The following is an 18423-nucleotide window of genomic DNA, read 5'->3' as shown; positions in this document are numbered from 1 at the left end:
ATAGACACGTCATTAGTTATCCATTGTTATAACCCTAATGTGATCAATGATCCTCTATATAGATGATTTACACTGTACAGGGATTAAATTACCGTAACACCCTACAATGTATTTTATCCTTAAAACACTTAACCCTGTATAAATGATATTTCACCTAAGTGAAATGAGATCTCCACCATTTATCTTCGTTTGGTTAAGCTCGAAGGAAATCATCCTTTACTTCTATTTGCCAAATAGAAGCTATAGATTCCATATTTATGTTAGCGCTCCCACTCAATTGCACTACCGTGTTCCCAAAATGTAAGTGTCACCCTAACCCAAAAGTAGGCTTAACTTAACAAATCAAAGAACACGAATGACACTCTTGAGATTGAACCTAACCATATCAGGATTTCGATCATGTGATCTAGGATCAACAGGTGATATTGAATTGAATAGATATTACGGTAAATTTTAACATATCTAATCAAAGTTCAATATCGGTCCCTTCCGATGTATACTCCATACATCCGATACTGGTAAACTTTGCCAATGTCCTGGAAAGGACATAACACTTTTCCAAGGTGTAAGAATACCTATCGCTGATTATACCATGTCAGTCTAAATCCAGTGTTCTGACAAATCAGGGAATAAACTTTTGAACATACAATAAAGATTATATTCCACTGTGCTGACAACACTATAATCTTTAACAAACTCATATGTTCTGGACTTAAAAAGAATTCATACATTATATACATATAATCATGAAATAAATCATGTGAACCATGCAACAGAAAATGTTATTTCTGATCTTTATTAATAAGTAAATCTGATTAAATGAAATGAGTTTTATTTAGGGCATAAAACCCAACAAGCTCATCTAAAATGTTAAACATTCTAGCAACCTTTTATTCGATCAAGATTGGAATCCAGCGTTTCCCCGTTTAGGCGAGAGTCAAGGCTATTCTATCTTATGAGCGTCTACCTGTTGGGTTTTATGCCCTAAATAAAACTCATTTCAATATAATCAGATTTACTTATTAATCTAGATCAGAAATAACATTAATGTTGCATGGTTCACATGATTTATTTCATGATTATATGTACATAATGTATGAAGTCATCTGAAACCCTTTTCACATACTTGATCATGCTTATTGTGCTGTCAACACTTTGGAAAGTAAACATGACTATGTGAATAAAGTTTCCTAGATTTATCAGACACGGGGTTTTACTGATATGATAATCTACAACAGAGTTTACTTGCATTTGGAGAAATGCTATGTTCTTTCCAGAGAATTGGTTAAAGTAAAGCTCAGGTTGGATGCATGGAGTATGCATCGGAAGGGACCGATATTGAACTTTGACTTAGATTTATTAAACTTACCGTAATATCTATTCAAGTCAATATCGCCTAGTTGATCCTAGATCAAATGATCTTAATCGTGTTATGATTAGGCTCGATCTCGAGAGGCCATTCGTGTTCTTTGATTTGTTAGTTAAGCCTACTTTTGGGTCAGGGTGATACGTACATTTTGGGAACACGGTAGTGCAATTGAGTGGGAGCGCTAACATAAACATGGAATCTATAGCTTCTATCTGGCGAATAGTAAGTAAAGGATGATCTCCTTCGAGCTTGACCAAACGAAAATAAATGGTGGAGATCTCATTTCACATAAGCTGAAATATCATTTATACGGGGTTAAGTGTTTTAAGGATAAAAATACATTGTAGGGTGTAACGGTAATCTAATCCCTTTACAATGTAGATCATTCATATAGAGGATCATTGATCAAATTAGGATTATAACAATGGATAACTAATGATGTGTCTATATGGTGGAACATATAGAGCATTCTATATATTGAGAGTGCAATTCTAAGTTCTATGCGTGGATTCAACGAAGAATTAATAAGTTAGTGAATTTAGGTTATAAATTCTTGATCTACTTATTGGAAGCTCGGTTATATAGACCCATGGTCCCTCCACTAGTTGAGATAATATTGCTTGTAAGACTCATGTAATTGGTTTTGATTAATCAATTATAATTCTCAAATTAGACTATGTCTATTTGTGAATTTTTCACTAAGTAAGGGCAAAATTGTAAAGAAAGAGTTTTAGGGGCATATTTGTTAATTATGATACTTTGTATGGTTCAATTAACAAATATGATAAATGAAAATATTATTTAATAATTATTTATAGTTATTAAATAGTTAGAATTGGCATTTAAATGGTTGAATTTGAAAATTGGCGTTTTTGAGAAAATCAGATGCAGAAAAGATAAAACTGCAAAATTGCAAAAAGTGAGGCCCAAATCCACATTGCATGGCCGGCCACTTTTGTAGGGTTTTACCTCTGATACTTTCATTATTTTAATGCCAAATAATTAAAACCTAACCCTAGTGGAATGCTATAAATAGATAGTGAAGGCTTCAGGAAATTTACACAGTTAATTTTCTACTTTTTCATTCAGAAAAAACTGAGCCTCTCTCTCTCCCTATCTTTAGCCGTCACCTTGCTCTCTTCCTTCCCTCTTCAATTTCGAAATTTTTAGTGTTAGAAGTAGTGCCCACACACAGCAAGTGATACCTCAATCATAGTGAGGAAGATCGTGAGGAAAGACTTTCAGCAAGAAGGAGTTTCAGCACTAAAGATTCAGAGAAAGAGATCCAGGTTCAGATATTGATAATGCTCTGCTACAGAAAGGAATCAAGGGCTAGAGATTTGAACGGAAGGAGTCATTATATTCCGCTGCACCCAATGTAAGGCTTACTAAACTTTATATTTGTTTATTTCATCGTTTTAGAAAGTTCATATTTAGGGTGTTAATCAACATACTTGTGAGTAGATATAAGATCCTGGTAAAATAATTTCCAACAACTGGTATCAGAGCCATGGTAATTGATTTTCTTGCAAGAAATTTGGACTTAAAACGATTGTTTGATGTTTTGGATGGTATCATGTTGAATTGAGTGATATTTGATGATTGATTTATGTTTGTGAATTTTCGTGAAAAATAATTAAATATCTGTTTCTGGAATTATTTTTATTGGATAGTATGGAAAAAATTAAGCAAGTTACTTTTTTACAGAACTCAATTTCGATTTAATTTGAATTAGTTATGATTTTTTGAAGTTTCGAAAAATATCGGGATCGAGCAACAGGGACACGCGCGCGGAACAGGCTGCATGCAATTTGACCTTATTTTTAAATTTGATTATATCTTATCTTATTTTTAAATTTAAGGTCAGATATTAAATTTTTTAAATTAAATCTTTTTTTTAAATAATTTGACCTTATTTAAATTTAAAATAAGATAAATATAATCATGTAATTTTAAATAGATGTAAGATATTTTGCTAACTTTTAAATTTTGTGATTTTATTTATTTAAATTACATTTAAAATCTGAAAAAAAATATTTATTTATCTTTTCTAATTTTTTATTTAATTTTTATTTATAAAATAACATTAAATTTTTTAAAAGTAGTTAGCAAATTTTGAAATGATATTTAGGTTGGTTGAAACCTAATTTTTCAAAATTGTAGGTTTAATTTTAAATATTTTTTTTAATTTCGATTTTTTTTTAAATTTTATTTTATTTTATTATTTTTCGAAAATAATTTTTTTTATTTAATTATTTTTCGAAATTTAATTATTTAAAAATTAAATAAATCCTACATCCAACTATCCAGCTAACCTTGTTGCAGGAGTATGTGTTTTAGCTTATGTGTAAGTTTTCAAAACCTATTATTGCTTGATTGCAAATAGCCATGGTTAACTTGTTGACAGATCCAATGATCTGATTTTAACTCATGGCTCCCTTGGTCAAGTAAATAATTTGTAACAGGTATATTTACAATCTTCTTTTATCTGCGTATGACCTAACAACATGATGGATCCATCCAAATTGTGTGCCTGTGTGAGCCTATATGTTTAATTTCATTATAGATGCATATAGGTTGTTGTTGCTAAATAAAATATCATAGTTCTTGATAGATTTTATTTAGGCCCATTTAGTTTTTGGGCCTATTCAATTAATAACAGTTGTTCATTTTAAGGTTAAATTCCTCTCTTTTGGGCCTTGTGTGAGAGTTGGGAGCCATAGAAGTGGGTACGACATACTGAACCCAGCACCCCCTCACATGAACCACCCCAATTGTGAAGGCCCATTTGCCTGATTTGAATAACTGTACTAGGTTAATTAAACTAGTTTAACCTAATAAAATTAATTAGCAACATAATTAATTTCATTTATTTTAAAATTAATTTAAGAAAATCGTAGTTTAAAGAATTTTATTCTAAGGTAAACTATATGTATTTTCTTGTATTTAATTAAATATAGAATTATAACCATCTAGATTCTTTCTGAAGCTTAATTTAAAATTTTCATTAAATATTCCTATTTAAGTTGATATTTAGTTATCTATAACTAATCAACTTAAATCTGAATATCTTTTGGATTTAAAATTTCAAAATTAAGTTGAGGAATTTTAGGAATTGGTTATTAAGATTCTTTAGATATTTTTTTTTAAGTTGATATATTTTCGAATATTAACTTAAAATGGAATATTTTCAAATTAAGTGGTTACAACTTAATTTTTATATTTAATTAAATTTAAATTTGAAGATATTTAAGTTCTAGATTTTTTCTAATACAACTTAAATTAGATATTTTTTTAAATTTTGTGGAAAAGATACTTAGTCAAATAAGATATTTTCTAGATAGTTATTTCTAGACTACTTATTATTTCTAATATTAAATAGGAAAATATTATACATTGTGAAATTAATTATTTAAATAATTATTTTTGGTACAATTTATTTTAAGTATATTTTTCCTAGTATTAAACTAGAGATAAATAATTAAGCCTTCTCTACACTTAATTATTTATTTCTTGAATTTAATACATTTAATTAATTTGAAAAATTAAATATCTAAGTTGATTTTCATCATGATACTTAAATATTTTTTTTTCATGACACTTAATTAAATAGAAAATTATTTTTAGTTGAAATTTATTTTTTTCAACTAAATTTAAATTATTTTGAAAATATATTTTTTCTTTTATTAATCAAATTTCGAAATTGCATTTCTTAAATGCTGGAATTTCGAATTTTATTTGAAAAATAGATTAAAGTTGTAAATTATTTATTTTAATTTTGGGCCAACTTAAATCAATGATTTTTTCATTTAATGATTAATTAAAATAAATGAAGTAAAATATATTTAATTAGAATAAATTAATTAGTCCATGAAAATCTAGATAGATATTATCTGTTTTGCTTGAAGTATTTTTCTAGTGTATTTAATTAAATAGAAAATTAATATTTAAGTTGATTTTCATCATCATACTTAAATATTTGAAAATTTTCTTATATATATTTAATTAAATAGGAAAATTATATTTTTTGTTGTAAATTAATTTTATTAATTAATTTTGGGCCAACATTAAATTAGAATAATTTTTCCAGGATTTATTTTTTATTTTAACATGCATTTTCGAAAATTGTATTCTTAAATACTTTAATTTTTCGAAATGCAATATATATTTATAGAAAATTAAATTTGAGTTGTAAATTAATTTAAATTAATTTTGTAACAACTTAAATTGAATATTTTTCAAAATATTTATTGGAAATTATTACTAAGATGGAAGAAATTCATGTTATTTTCATATCCATCTAAGTAAAATTTCTAAATATTAAATTAAAATTTATATTTAGAATTTTTCATTCTAAATTAGAAATTTTAATTAAATAAATATATATTTAAAATAAATAGATTAAATGAAGAGAATCAAAGAAAATACAACTGTCTTTAAATAATGAGCTTTATTATTATTAAGATATTCGATCTCCATTGTTGGTTTTACATCGCGTTTGTTTTAGTGAGTAATCCTCCCTAATGGAGGAACGTTCATTAGCAATTTTGCACCGTTTAATCTCGAAAGATAAGTAGTTTGTAAGTGTTTTATATGGTATGGATCACCCTAATGGTGGCGACCATATTTGACTTACAAATTATGAAACAATGGTGGAAGCTCATAAGATAGAATTGCCTTGACTCTCGCCTAAACGGGACAACGCTGAATTCCAATCTTGATCGAATAAAAGGTTGCTAGAATGTTTAACATTTTAGATGAGCTGACAACTCTATTCAATGGATGGTAGCTTTGACTCTCGCTTAAACGGGACACTGATATCAGTTTGTTAAAAACCTTGGAAATTATTTAGGATTGTATGTTTTAGTATTTTCACTTGTCATTCATACTTGCTATATGTTTAATAATTTCTAAATTGTGTATGAATTTATATTGAACCATGTTATTTTCTGTTATTAAGTTGTAGTTTAATTTTGAATCTTCATTGTTGGTCTAACTTGGTTTGTTTATCTAATGAGATAAATCCCTAGTGGATTTTCACCATTAGACATACATAATAATGTTAGATCTCGAAAGATAAATATTGTATATGCAACATCTAGCTGTTCATCAATTGATGACACCTTAGACTAGTATTTTTACGATATGAAACAAGAAGATTGTATAAATAAGATTACTTTGACTTTTGCTAATCGAAGCATCGTTGGATTCTTATTTAAACAACGAAATTATCCTAATTCCTCTTAGCTTATTCATTTCGAATTAGCTCAATAACATATCATTGGATGAATGGTCTATAAATCATTTCATGTCATTATATTTTCTCTTAAGAAATTAAATGACGCATATGATTATAATCCCGAAATTCTATTCCCAATTGATATAAATCCTCAATCTTAGAAATCTCCTACTTGTATGGGCAAATCTGACTTAGAGTTAAATTAGTAGTGGTGGTCCAAGATAGAATTACTCATTATATTTGGTATAAATTTAAGTCTTTGACTTTAATTTTAGATTCCAAACAGAAATTTTCTTATATTTCTAATTCCAGGATACAATACAGTTACACCTTCACAAGTGTTTAATATCCATCTTCTATTAATGGTTTCAAACTGTATGGAATATGAGTTTAGTATTCTGTGACCAGGATCCACTTGCACTATTCTAAGAACTCTTTGATGTAACTATACCTAAGTCATCAAAAGACTCAATCACATTTTTTTATTAATCTATGGCATTTGTATCTTGATCATAGTGGTTTTGACAAGATCACTCTCTGCAAAGAGTTAATATGCCTATATCCACTGAAAGTAGTTCATCTCATTCGCAGATGGATGTAAATTCATGGGTGGATATGAGTTTTTTCGTTGTATTCTTAAAACGATAACATTAGATTATACCTTATGCAAAGAAATTTGAAATGTTTAAAAAATTTCATTAATTTCTAGCAATGGTGAAAAACCATTAAGGTAAGTGGTTAAAGATCTTGTGAACTGATAGGGGAGGAGAAATAGTTAGTAGATATGCAGTTCAAAGATCATTAAATTGATTTTGAATTATATCCAAACTTACCTCCCCAGAAATTTCGATTTGCATATTAATGATTAGTTACTAGTCGTTGCCTAAATCCTTCTATGGTAATACAATTTCAGAATGATGTAATGGTTGTATACTTAATGTAAATCATTACTAGATTCATGGATGACCTAATCAAAATCTTAAGAAAATCTAGAACTGTTAGCCATGGTTTGTTAGCTATTCTAAGTGATTAGGGGTGGACCATCCCATAGTCAATAGATAAGAAAGTGTTTCTTCAAACAAATACTACTTTTCTAAGATAATGACTAAGTTTGAAAATAAAGTAGCAAATAAAGGAGATATTTTTTTTCTTGATTCCAAAAGTATTCTATCATCTTATATGACATATGATGATCCCACTGCCTCTGTTGTCTTGTCACAACCGAAGAGATTATTACCATTTAGTTTTCTTAGACATAATTCACGGTACCTTGTCGTAGTGGGAGAGTTTCTAGGAACTCACCTTCTTGGAAGACACTAGTGATTAAAATCCATTGTGAGTTTAAACAATTAATGGATTGTCAAGATAAGAAACTAAGAAGAAAAGCCAATAGAACTATGGTTTAATCCATTCACATGGAATAACCTAAACTTTCTATTACAAGGACATAAAAGGAAATTTTCGTTTATAAGTCTATTCTATAGACTTAACAAAACTTCTTGTTCCTAGTATTATAGGTTTGAGTTTATCTAGACCTATGGCTTATGGTATACCTGGTAATTACTTACTCTAATGCAAGCAACTTACTTTAGTAAGATGCTGAAGCATTTTCTTTCTAATGGCAATCTATAGAAGCTTCTCGACCTCTAGGCATAGATTTTATTTATCTAAAGAAAAGTCTCAACTATTCCAGAAAAGATAAAGCCATGAAAGAATTTCTTATATCAACAGTGAGAGGTCTCAGATATGCTTTAGTATGCCTTAGACCAGACACCTGCTGTTGAGTGGGAGTAATGAGTAGGTATCAGATTAATCTAGGAGAAGAACATTGCAAGACAATCAAGTAAATCTTAAGATAAAGAAGAGGAACTATATGTTAGTCTTTAAGGGTGTGTTTAAAACTCTTAGACTACACCACATCAGATTTTGAAATTTTCCTTTATGCTAGAAAATCTTTCTGATAAGTGGTGATTACTCTGGGGGTGGAATAGTGATTTTGGAGAAGTGTAAAAACCTATCTGAAGTCTCTAGGTCTACCAGAAAGGGAATGAATGTTAAAGTTGCAGGAAAGGTACTTATTCAGTCTAAGGAAAGTTCTATACATTTTTGGCACCATTCCAAATTGCCTAAACTACTAGTGTTACTTCCTGAATAACCAAGAAGTAGTTGCCAAAGGTACAGAATCCAGTATCCCAAGAGAGTAGACATATATAGAGGAATTTCACATTATGAATGATTTTGTGATTAAGGAAGAGTAATAGTGGAGAAAAGGTTGTGTTTAATTCAACCTTTCAGATCCTATTACGAGGAGTTTACTACTACTACACTTGATTTGTATATCAAGGTGTTGAGATTATTTGAAATGCACATTTTGTTTTATATTAGTGCAAGTGGGAGTTTGTTGGGTTTTATGCCCTAAATAAAACTCATTTAAATATAATCAGATTTACTTATTAATATACATCAGAAATAACATTTAATGTTGCATGGTTCACATGATTTATTTCATGATTATATGTACATAATGTATGAATTCATCTGAAACCCTTTTCACATACTTGATCCTGTTTATTGTGATGTCAACACTTTGGAAAGTAAACATGACTATGTGAATAAAGTTTCCTAGATTTATCAGACACAGGGTTTTACTGATATGATAATCTACAACAGAGTTTACTTGCATTTGGAGAAATGCTATGTTCTTTCCAGAGCATTGGTTAAAGTAAAGCTCAGGTTGGATGCATGGAGTATGCATCGGAAGGGACCGATATTGAACTTTGACTTAGATTTATTAAACTTACCGTAATATCTATTCAAGTCAATATAGCCTAGTTGATCTTAGATCAAATGATCTTAATCCTGTTATGATTAGGCTCGATCTCGAGAGGCTATTCGTGTTATTTAATTTGTTAGTTAAGCCTACTTTTGGGTCAGGGTGATACGTACATTTTGGGAACACGGTAGTGCAATTGAGTGGGAGCGCTAACATAAACATGGAATCTATAGCTTCTATCTGGCGAATAGTAAGTAAAGGATGATCTCCTTCGAGCTTGACCAAACGAAAATAAATGGTGGAGATCTCATTTCACATAAGCTGAAATATCATTTATACGGGGTTAAGTGTTTTAAGGATAAAAATACATTGTAGGGTGTAACGGTAATCTAATCCCTTTACAGTGTAGATCATTCATATCGAGGATCATTGATCAAATTAGGATTATAACAATGGATAACTAATGATGTGTCTATATGGGGAAACATACAGAGCATTCTATATACTGAGAGTGCAATTCTAAGTTCTATGCGTGGATTAAATGAAGAATTAATAAGTCAGTGAATTTAGGTTATAAATTCTTGATCTGCTTATTGGAAGCTCGGTTATATAGACCCATAGTCCCCCCACTAGTTGAGATAATATTGCTTGTAAGACTCATGTAATTGGTTTTGATTAATCAATTATAATTCTCAAATTAGACTATGTCTATTTGTGAATTTTTCACTAAGTAAGGGCGAAATTGTAAATAAAGAGTTTTAGGGGCATATTTGTTAATTATGATACTTTGTATGGTTCAATTAATAAATATGATAAATGATAATATTATTTAATAATTATTTATAGTTATTAAATAGTTAGAATTGGCATTTAAATGGTTGAATTTGAAAATTGGCGTTTTTGAGAAAATCAGATGCAGAAAAGATAAAACTGCAAAATTGCAAAAAGTGAGGCCCAAATCCACATTGCATGGCCGGCCACTTTTGTAGGGTTTTACCTCTGATATTTTCATTATTTTAATGCCAAATAATTCAAACCTAACCCTAGTGGAATGCTATAAATAGATAGTGAAGGCTTCAGGAAATTTACACACTTAATTTTCTACTTTTTCATTCAGAAAAAACTGAGCCTCTCTCTCTCCCTATCTTTAGCCGTCACCTTGCTCTCTTCCTTCCCTCTTCAATTTCTAAATTATTAGTGTTAGAAGTAGTGTCCACACACAGCAAGTGATACCTCAATCATAGTGAGGAAGATCATGAAGAAAGACTTTCAGCAAGAAGGAGTTTCAGCACTAAAGATTCAGAGAAAGAGATCCAGGTTCAGATATTGATAATGCTCTGCTACAGAAAGGAATCAAGGGCTAAATATCTGAACGAAAGGAGTCATTATATTCCGCTGCACCCAATGTAAAGTTTACTAAACTTTATATGTGTTTATTTCATCGTTTTAGAAAGTTCATATTTAGGGTGTTAATCAACATACTTGGGAGTAGATCTAAGATCTTGGTAAAATAATTTCCAACACTACCATTGTTTCATATTTTGCAAGTCAAATACAGTCGCCACCATTAGGGTGATCCATACCATATAAAATACTTACAAAACTACTTATCTTTCGAGATTAAACGGTGCGAACTTGCTAATGAACGTTCCTCCATTAGGGAGGATTACTCACTAAAACAAACGCTATGTAAAACAAACAAAGCTCATTCTTTAAAATGTATTTTCTTTATTATTTTAATAAAATATATTCATTAAATATCGAATTTAGAATTAAAATTCTAAACTAGAATTTAATTTAATATTTATAAAATTATACTTAGATGGTGATTGAAATAAATTGAATTATTTCCATCTTAGTAGTAATTTTAATATATAAATATTAAGAAAATTATTTAAGTTGAATTAATTTAAATTAATTTGCAACTTAAAATAAATTTTCATGAGAATATATTTATTGTATTTTGAAAAAGAAAGTATAAAAACTTACTTTCGAAATACTTAAATAATAAATACTTAGAAAAAATACTCCAAGTGAAAATATCACCTATCTAGATTTTCCTTTGAGTAATTAATTCAATTTCTAATAATATACTTTTATTCATTTATTTTAAATTGATTAAGAAATGAAAAAATCATTGATTTAAGTTGGTCTAAGAATTAATTAAAATAAATAATTAATTTACAACTTTATCTATTTTTCAAGATAAATTCAAAAATATCTAGCATAATTAAATGCAATTCGAAATTGATTAATAAAATAAAGAAAAATATATTTTGAAAATTATTTAAATTTAAGTTGAAAAAATAAATTTCAACTAAAAATAATTTTCTATTTAATTAAGTGTCATGAAAAAGAAATATTTAAGTATCATGATGAAAATCAACTTAGATATTTAATTTTCAATTTAATTAAATGTATTAAATTCAAGAAATAAATAATTAAGTGTAGAGAAGGCTTAATTATTAATTTCCAGTTTAATACTAGGAAACAATATACTTAAAATAAATTGTACCAAAATTAATTATTTAAATAATTAATTTCACAATATATAATATTTTCCTATTTTAATATTAGAAATAATAAGTAGTCTAGAAATAACTATCTAGAAAATATCTTATTTGACTAAGTATCTTTTCCACAAAATTTGAAAAATATCTAATTTAAGTTGTATTAGAAAAAATCTAGAACTTAAATATTTTCAAATTTAAATTTAATTAAATATCAAAAATTAAGTTGTAACCACTTAATTTGAAAAATATTCCATTTTAAGTTTAAAACTAACTTAAAAAATATCTTAAGAATCTTTAATAACTAATGCCTAGAATTCCTCAACTTAATTTTAAATTTAAATAAAATATTCAAATTTAAGTTAGATAAGAAAAATCAGTTAAAATAACTAATTTATAACTTAAATAGGAATATTTAATTAAACAAGCTTCAGAAAGAATCTAGTTAGTTAAAATTCTTTATTTAATTAAATACAAGAAAAATACAAATAGTTTGTCAAGAAATAATATCTAAAACTAAGAGTGTTTTTCTTAAAATTAACTTTAAAATATTAAAATGAAAATAAATTTCATATATTTTAAAAGTTAATTATGTTGCTAATCAATTTTATTAGGTTAAACTAATTTAATTAACCTAGCACGGTTATTCAAATCAGGCAAATGGGCCTTCACAATTGGGGTAGTTCATATGAGGGGGAGCTGGGTTCAGTATGTCGTACCCACTTCTATTGGCCCCCAACTCTCGCACAAGGCCCAAAAGAGAGGAATTTAACCTTAAAATAAATAACTGTTATTAATTGAATAGGTCCAGAAACTAAATGGACCTAAATAAAATCTATCATGGTGTGACATTTTATTTAGCAACAACCTATATGCATCTACATAATAAAATAAACATATACGCTCACACAGGCACACATTTGGATGGATCCTATCATGTTGCTAGGTCATACACAGATGAAAGAAGATTGTAAAATTTACCTGTTACAAATTATTTACTTGACCAATTGAACCATGGGTTAAAATCAGATCATTGGATCTGTCAACAAGTTAACCATGGCTATTTGCAATCAAGCAATAATAGGTTTTATAAAACTTACAAACAAGCTAAAACACATACTCCTGCAACAAGGTTAGTTGAATAGTTGGATGTAGGATTTATTTAATTTTAAATAATTAAATTTTGAAAAATAATTAAATAATAAAAAAAATATTTATTTTCGAATTAAAAATAATAAAAAATATATATTTTCGAAATTAATAAAATAATATTTAAAATTAAACCTACAATTTTGAAAAATTAGGTTTCAACTAACCTAAATATCATATCAAAAATTTGCTAACTACTTTTAAAAAAAAATTAATGTTATTTTATAAATTTAAATATTCAATATAAGTTAAAAATAAATAAATAAATATCTTTTTCAAATTTTATGATTCAATATAAATAAATAAAATAACAAAAATTAAAAATTAGCAAAATATCTTATTTCTATTCAAAATATCATGATTATAGTTATCTTATTTTAAATTTAAATAAGGTCAAATTAAAAAAAAATATTTAATTTTTTTAAAAAAAAATAATATCTGACCATAAATTTAAAATAAGATAAGATATAATCAAATTTAAAAATAAGATAAAAAATCAATCAAAAAGATAGATATTTACTTGTTTTCAAATTCAAATTACACTAATACCAAGAATTAATTTTTAAAAAATTAATTAATTTAATTATGATATTTAGAATTTAAATAGGAATAGTAAATGTCTAAATACAAAACTACACAAAAAATCGGAAATTAAATCCATGAAATAGCATGAAAAATCGAAGAAAAACGAAAAAAATGCAAGTTGTACGGACAGTATGCACAGCATACTGTCCCCGCGCGCGCAGGGAGGTCCACTGCCGAGAAACCTCAGCGCAGGGATGAAGCTGCAGCATATCCGCATGCAGAGAGGGGGTTTCAGACACCCCTGGGCGTGTTGCTCGGACAAGATCTTGTCCGAACACGCGTATGACCGAGGATCACTCAGTTCCGCGCGCGCGTGGGTGAGTGCTTCATCCCGATATTTTTTTCGAAACTTCAAAAAATCATAACTAATTCAAATTAAATCGAAATTGAGTTCTGTAAAAACGTAAATTGCTTAATTTTTTCCATACTATCCAACAAAAATAATTCCAGAAGCAGAATTTCAATTATCTTTCACAAAAATTCACAAACATCAATCAATCATCATATAACACACAACACAACACGAAACCATCCAAATCACAAACAATCATTTTAAAGTCCAAATTTCTTGCAAGCAAATCAATTACCATGGCTCTGAGGCCAGTTGTTAGAATTTATTTTACCAGGATCTTAGATCTACTCACAAGTATGTTGTTTAACACCCTAAATATGAACTTTCTAAAACGATAAATAAACACATATAAAGTTAAGAAAACCTTACATTGGTTGCAGCGGAATAATGTCTCCTTCCACTCAGATCTCTAACCCTTGTATCCTTTCTGTCGCAGAGTATTATCAAGATCTGAGCCCGAATGTCCTTCTCTTTGTGTGTGATCCTTCACAGTCTTCCAATCTATGATTGAGGTACCACTTGCTGTGTGTGGGCACTGCGCTATCACTGAGGGTTTCGAAATTTAGAAGAGGAAAAGAGAGAGAGGTTGGTTCGGCTATAGAGAGAGAGGGAAGGCTCAGTTTTCTAAAAAAGTAATTTTCTGACAGAATGTTTGAAAACTTGTTAAAACTTGTTGTTTGACTGAGCCATCACTTTCTATTTATAGGCAACTACTAGGTTTAGGTTAGTAATTATTTGGCATTAAAATAATGAAAATATTAATTGGAAAATCATGCTTAAGTGGCCGGCCAAGGTGTGTAATGGGCCTCACTTGGTTTTTGCAGTTTTCACAATTTTTATTTCTATTTTCTCAAAAACGCCAATTTTCCAATTCTAACCATTTAAATGCCAAAACTAATTATTTAATAACTAAAATAGATTATTAAATAATATTGTCATTTAATTTAATTATTAATTAGACATATAAAGTCTATTAATTAATAAATAAACCTAGAATCTCTTTTCTTTACAATTTCTCCCCTGCTTAGTGAAAATTCACAAATTAGACATAGTCTAACTTTAGAATTATAATTGATTAATCACAAATCAATTATTAAGTCTTACAAGCAGTATAGTCTCAACTAGAATGGGGACCATGGATCTATATGCTGAGCTTCCAATAAGTGAACCGAATTTACTAAGTAAATTCCTACTTATTAATTTTTCGTTGAATCCACTCTTAGAACTTAGAATTGCACTCTCAGACTTATACAGAGCATATTATATGTTCAACGATATAGATATGCTATCTCATTTAACCATTGTTATAATCTTATTGTGATCAAAGATACTCTATATAGATGATTTACATCGAGATGGGATAATTTTACCGTTCTCACCCCTCAACGTATTTTGCCCCTTAAAACACTTAGCTACCTGTAAATGATGTTTAGTGATCTAAGAATTAGTCACTTAAACAAGAGCTCATCCATTTACTTCTATTTAGCTAAGCTCGAAAGGAAATTCACTTGACTTCTATACACCAGTAGAAGCTATAGATTCCATATTTATGTTCAGCACTCCCACTCAATCATACTATCATGTTCCCAAAATATGCGTATCACCCTGACCCAAAAGTAGGCTTAACTAATAAATCAAAGAACATGAATAGCACTCCTGAGTTGAGCCTAAGCATATCAGGATTTAGATTCTTTTAATCTTAAGATCAACTACTGATATTGACTTGGAAAGATATGACGGTAAGTTTATAATATCTTAACTAAGTTGCAATATCGGTCCAGTCCAATGTATACTCCATACATTCGAAACTAGTATACTTTACCAATGTCCTGGAAAGAACATAACACTTACTCCAAGTGTAAGTACACATCATCGCTGATTATCACATTAGTGTAAATCCAAAACACTGATGAAACATGGACTTAGTCTTTTGATTCATATAATCACAATCACATTCCACTGTGTTGACGATCCTGTAATTGTGAATAAACATATGATCTGGACTTAACTGATTTTGTGTGTAAATGTAATAAACATATTAAACCATTAGCATGTAAAATTCATGCAAACATAAATCACTTCAAATTTCTTATATTGATAACTAATCAGATTGTAAAAGGTTTTATTTAGGGCACAAAACCCAACAGAATCTCCTTCTTGTTGTTTGGAATTCTCCTACAGTCTTACACACTATGACTGAGATACCACTTGATGTGTGTGGGCACTCACTCCTTCACTCAAGGTTCGAAAAATTGAAGAGGGAAAAGAGAAGAAGAAGTGGCGGCAAGGTAAATAGAAAGAGGCTCAGTTTTCATCTGACAAAGTTCACAAAGTTAAGTGTGAATGAGAGCCATCACTATCTATTTATAGGTAACCACCTAGGTTTAAGTTAGAATTATTTGGCATTAAATTAATGAAAAAATAAATGATAAAAGCCTACAATAGTGGCTGGCCTGGGCTTTGGATAATGGGCCTTACTTATGCAATTTTGCTGTTTTATCATTTCTGCATCTCATTTTCTCAATAACGCCAATTTTCAAATTCAACAATTTAAATGCCAATTCTAATTATTTAATAACTAAAAATTAATTATTAAATAATATTGTCATTTAATATATTTATTAATTAGACATATAAAGTCTCTTAATTAATAAATAAACCTAGAATCTCTTTTCTTTACAATTTCGCCCTTGCTAAGTGAAAATTCATAAACTAGACATAGTCTAACTTTAGAATTATAATTGATTAATCAAAATCAATTAACTGAGTCTTACAAGCAGTATGGTCTCAACCAGTATGGGGACCATGGGTCAATATATCCGAGCTTCCAATAAGCAAATCAAGAATTTATATCTTAAATTCACTGACTTATTAATTCTTCGTTGAATCCACGCATAGAACTTAGAATTGCACTCTCAGTATATAGAACGCTCTATATGTTCCACCATATAGACACGTCATTAGTTATCCATTGTTATAATCCTAATTTGATCAATGATCCTCTATATAGATGATCTACACTGTAAATGGATTAGATTACCGAAACACCCTACAATGTATTTTGTCCTTAAAACACTTAACCCCGTATAAATGATATTTCAGCTAAGTGAAATGAGTACTCCACCATTTATTTTCGTTTGGTCAAGCTCGAAGGAAATCATCCTTTACTTTATATTTGTTAGATAGAAGCTATAGATTCCATATTTATGTTAGCGCTCCCACTCAATTGCACTATCATGTTCCCAAAATGTACGTATCACCCTAACCCAAAAGTAGGCTTAACTAACAAATCAAAGAACATGTATAATACTCTTGAGATCGAACCTAAACATATTAGAATTAAGATCATTTGATCTAGGATCAACATGTGATATTGAATTGAATAGATATTACGGTAAATTTTAATATATCTAATCAAAGTTCAATATCGGCCCCTTCCGATGTATACTCCATACATCCGATGCTGGTAAACTTTGCCAATGCCCTGGAAAGGACATAAGACTTATCCAAGGTGTAAGAATACCTATCGCTGATTATCATGTCAGTCTAAATCCAGTGAACTGACAAATCAGGGAATAAACTTTCGAACATATAATTAAGATTATATTCCACTGTGCTGACAACACTATAATCATTAACAAATTCATATGTTCTGGACTTAAATAGAATTCATACATTATGTACATATAATCAGGAAATAAATCATGTGAACCATGCAACATAAAATGTTATTTCTGATCTTTATTAATAAGTAAATCTGATTATATTGAAATGAGTTTTATTTAGGGCATAAAACCCAATAGAAGTACCCTGACCTGCTCTGCTTAGGGGTAGACTTCAAGTCAAAAAACCAATTGACCTCGTGTGGACACGACACACCCCATCCTTCAATGGCGTAGAGGACAAACATGGCCGACAAATACTTAATGCCCTTTGGAATGAACTAGGTCAGACAAAGGTGAAAATAATATTCCACCCTCTTGAAGTACGAGTGCAAAGGCACCATCGCCCCTTGCTTAGTGTGAGCACTTGACCAAGCACAAAAACCATTCTGTGGGTTTGTTGCCTGGTGATTCAAAGAAGGGACGTAACACTCCAATCCGCACAAGTACGCAGCCTTAGGCCCTCATACGTGCCTCACTTATTTTGGACGGAGGGCTCACCCATCTGGCACCTAAGGCACTTTGCCTCCTGTGGGGAACTGCCTCAGTAAGCTCCTCGGTGACATAGTCCTCCCCCTCGACCAAGGCATCACCGTACGCAGACACTGACTCCCCAGCCTCATTATACCGTCCAAAATTTAAAGCCTCGACCACTCCTTCCTCCTCAGCTTCGGAAGGGATATCAGGACGGACGTCGTCCTGTTCCTCTATCTCCTGGACCTCAATGTCCCCCTCAAGATCGTCCTCCTCCATAGCTGGCAGATCTTGCTCAGCCCTTGGTAAC

Source organism: Cannabis sativa, chromosome X, assembly GCF_029168945.1.
Source record: "Cannabis sativa cultivar Pink pepper isolate KNU-18-1 chromosome X, ASM2916894v1, whole genome shotgun sequence".
NCBI classification, from domain to species: Eukaryota; Viridiplantae; Streptophyta; class Magnoliopsida; order Rosales; family Cannabaceae; genus Cannabis; species Cannabis sativa.
This window is presented reverse-complemented; position numbering follows the sequence as displayed.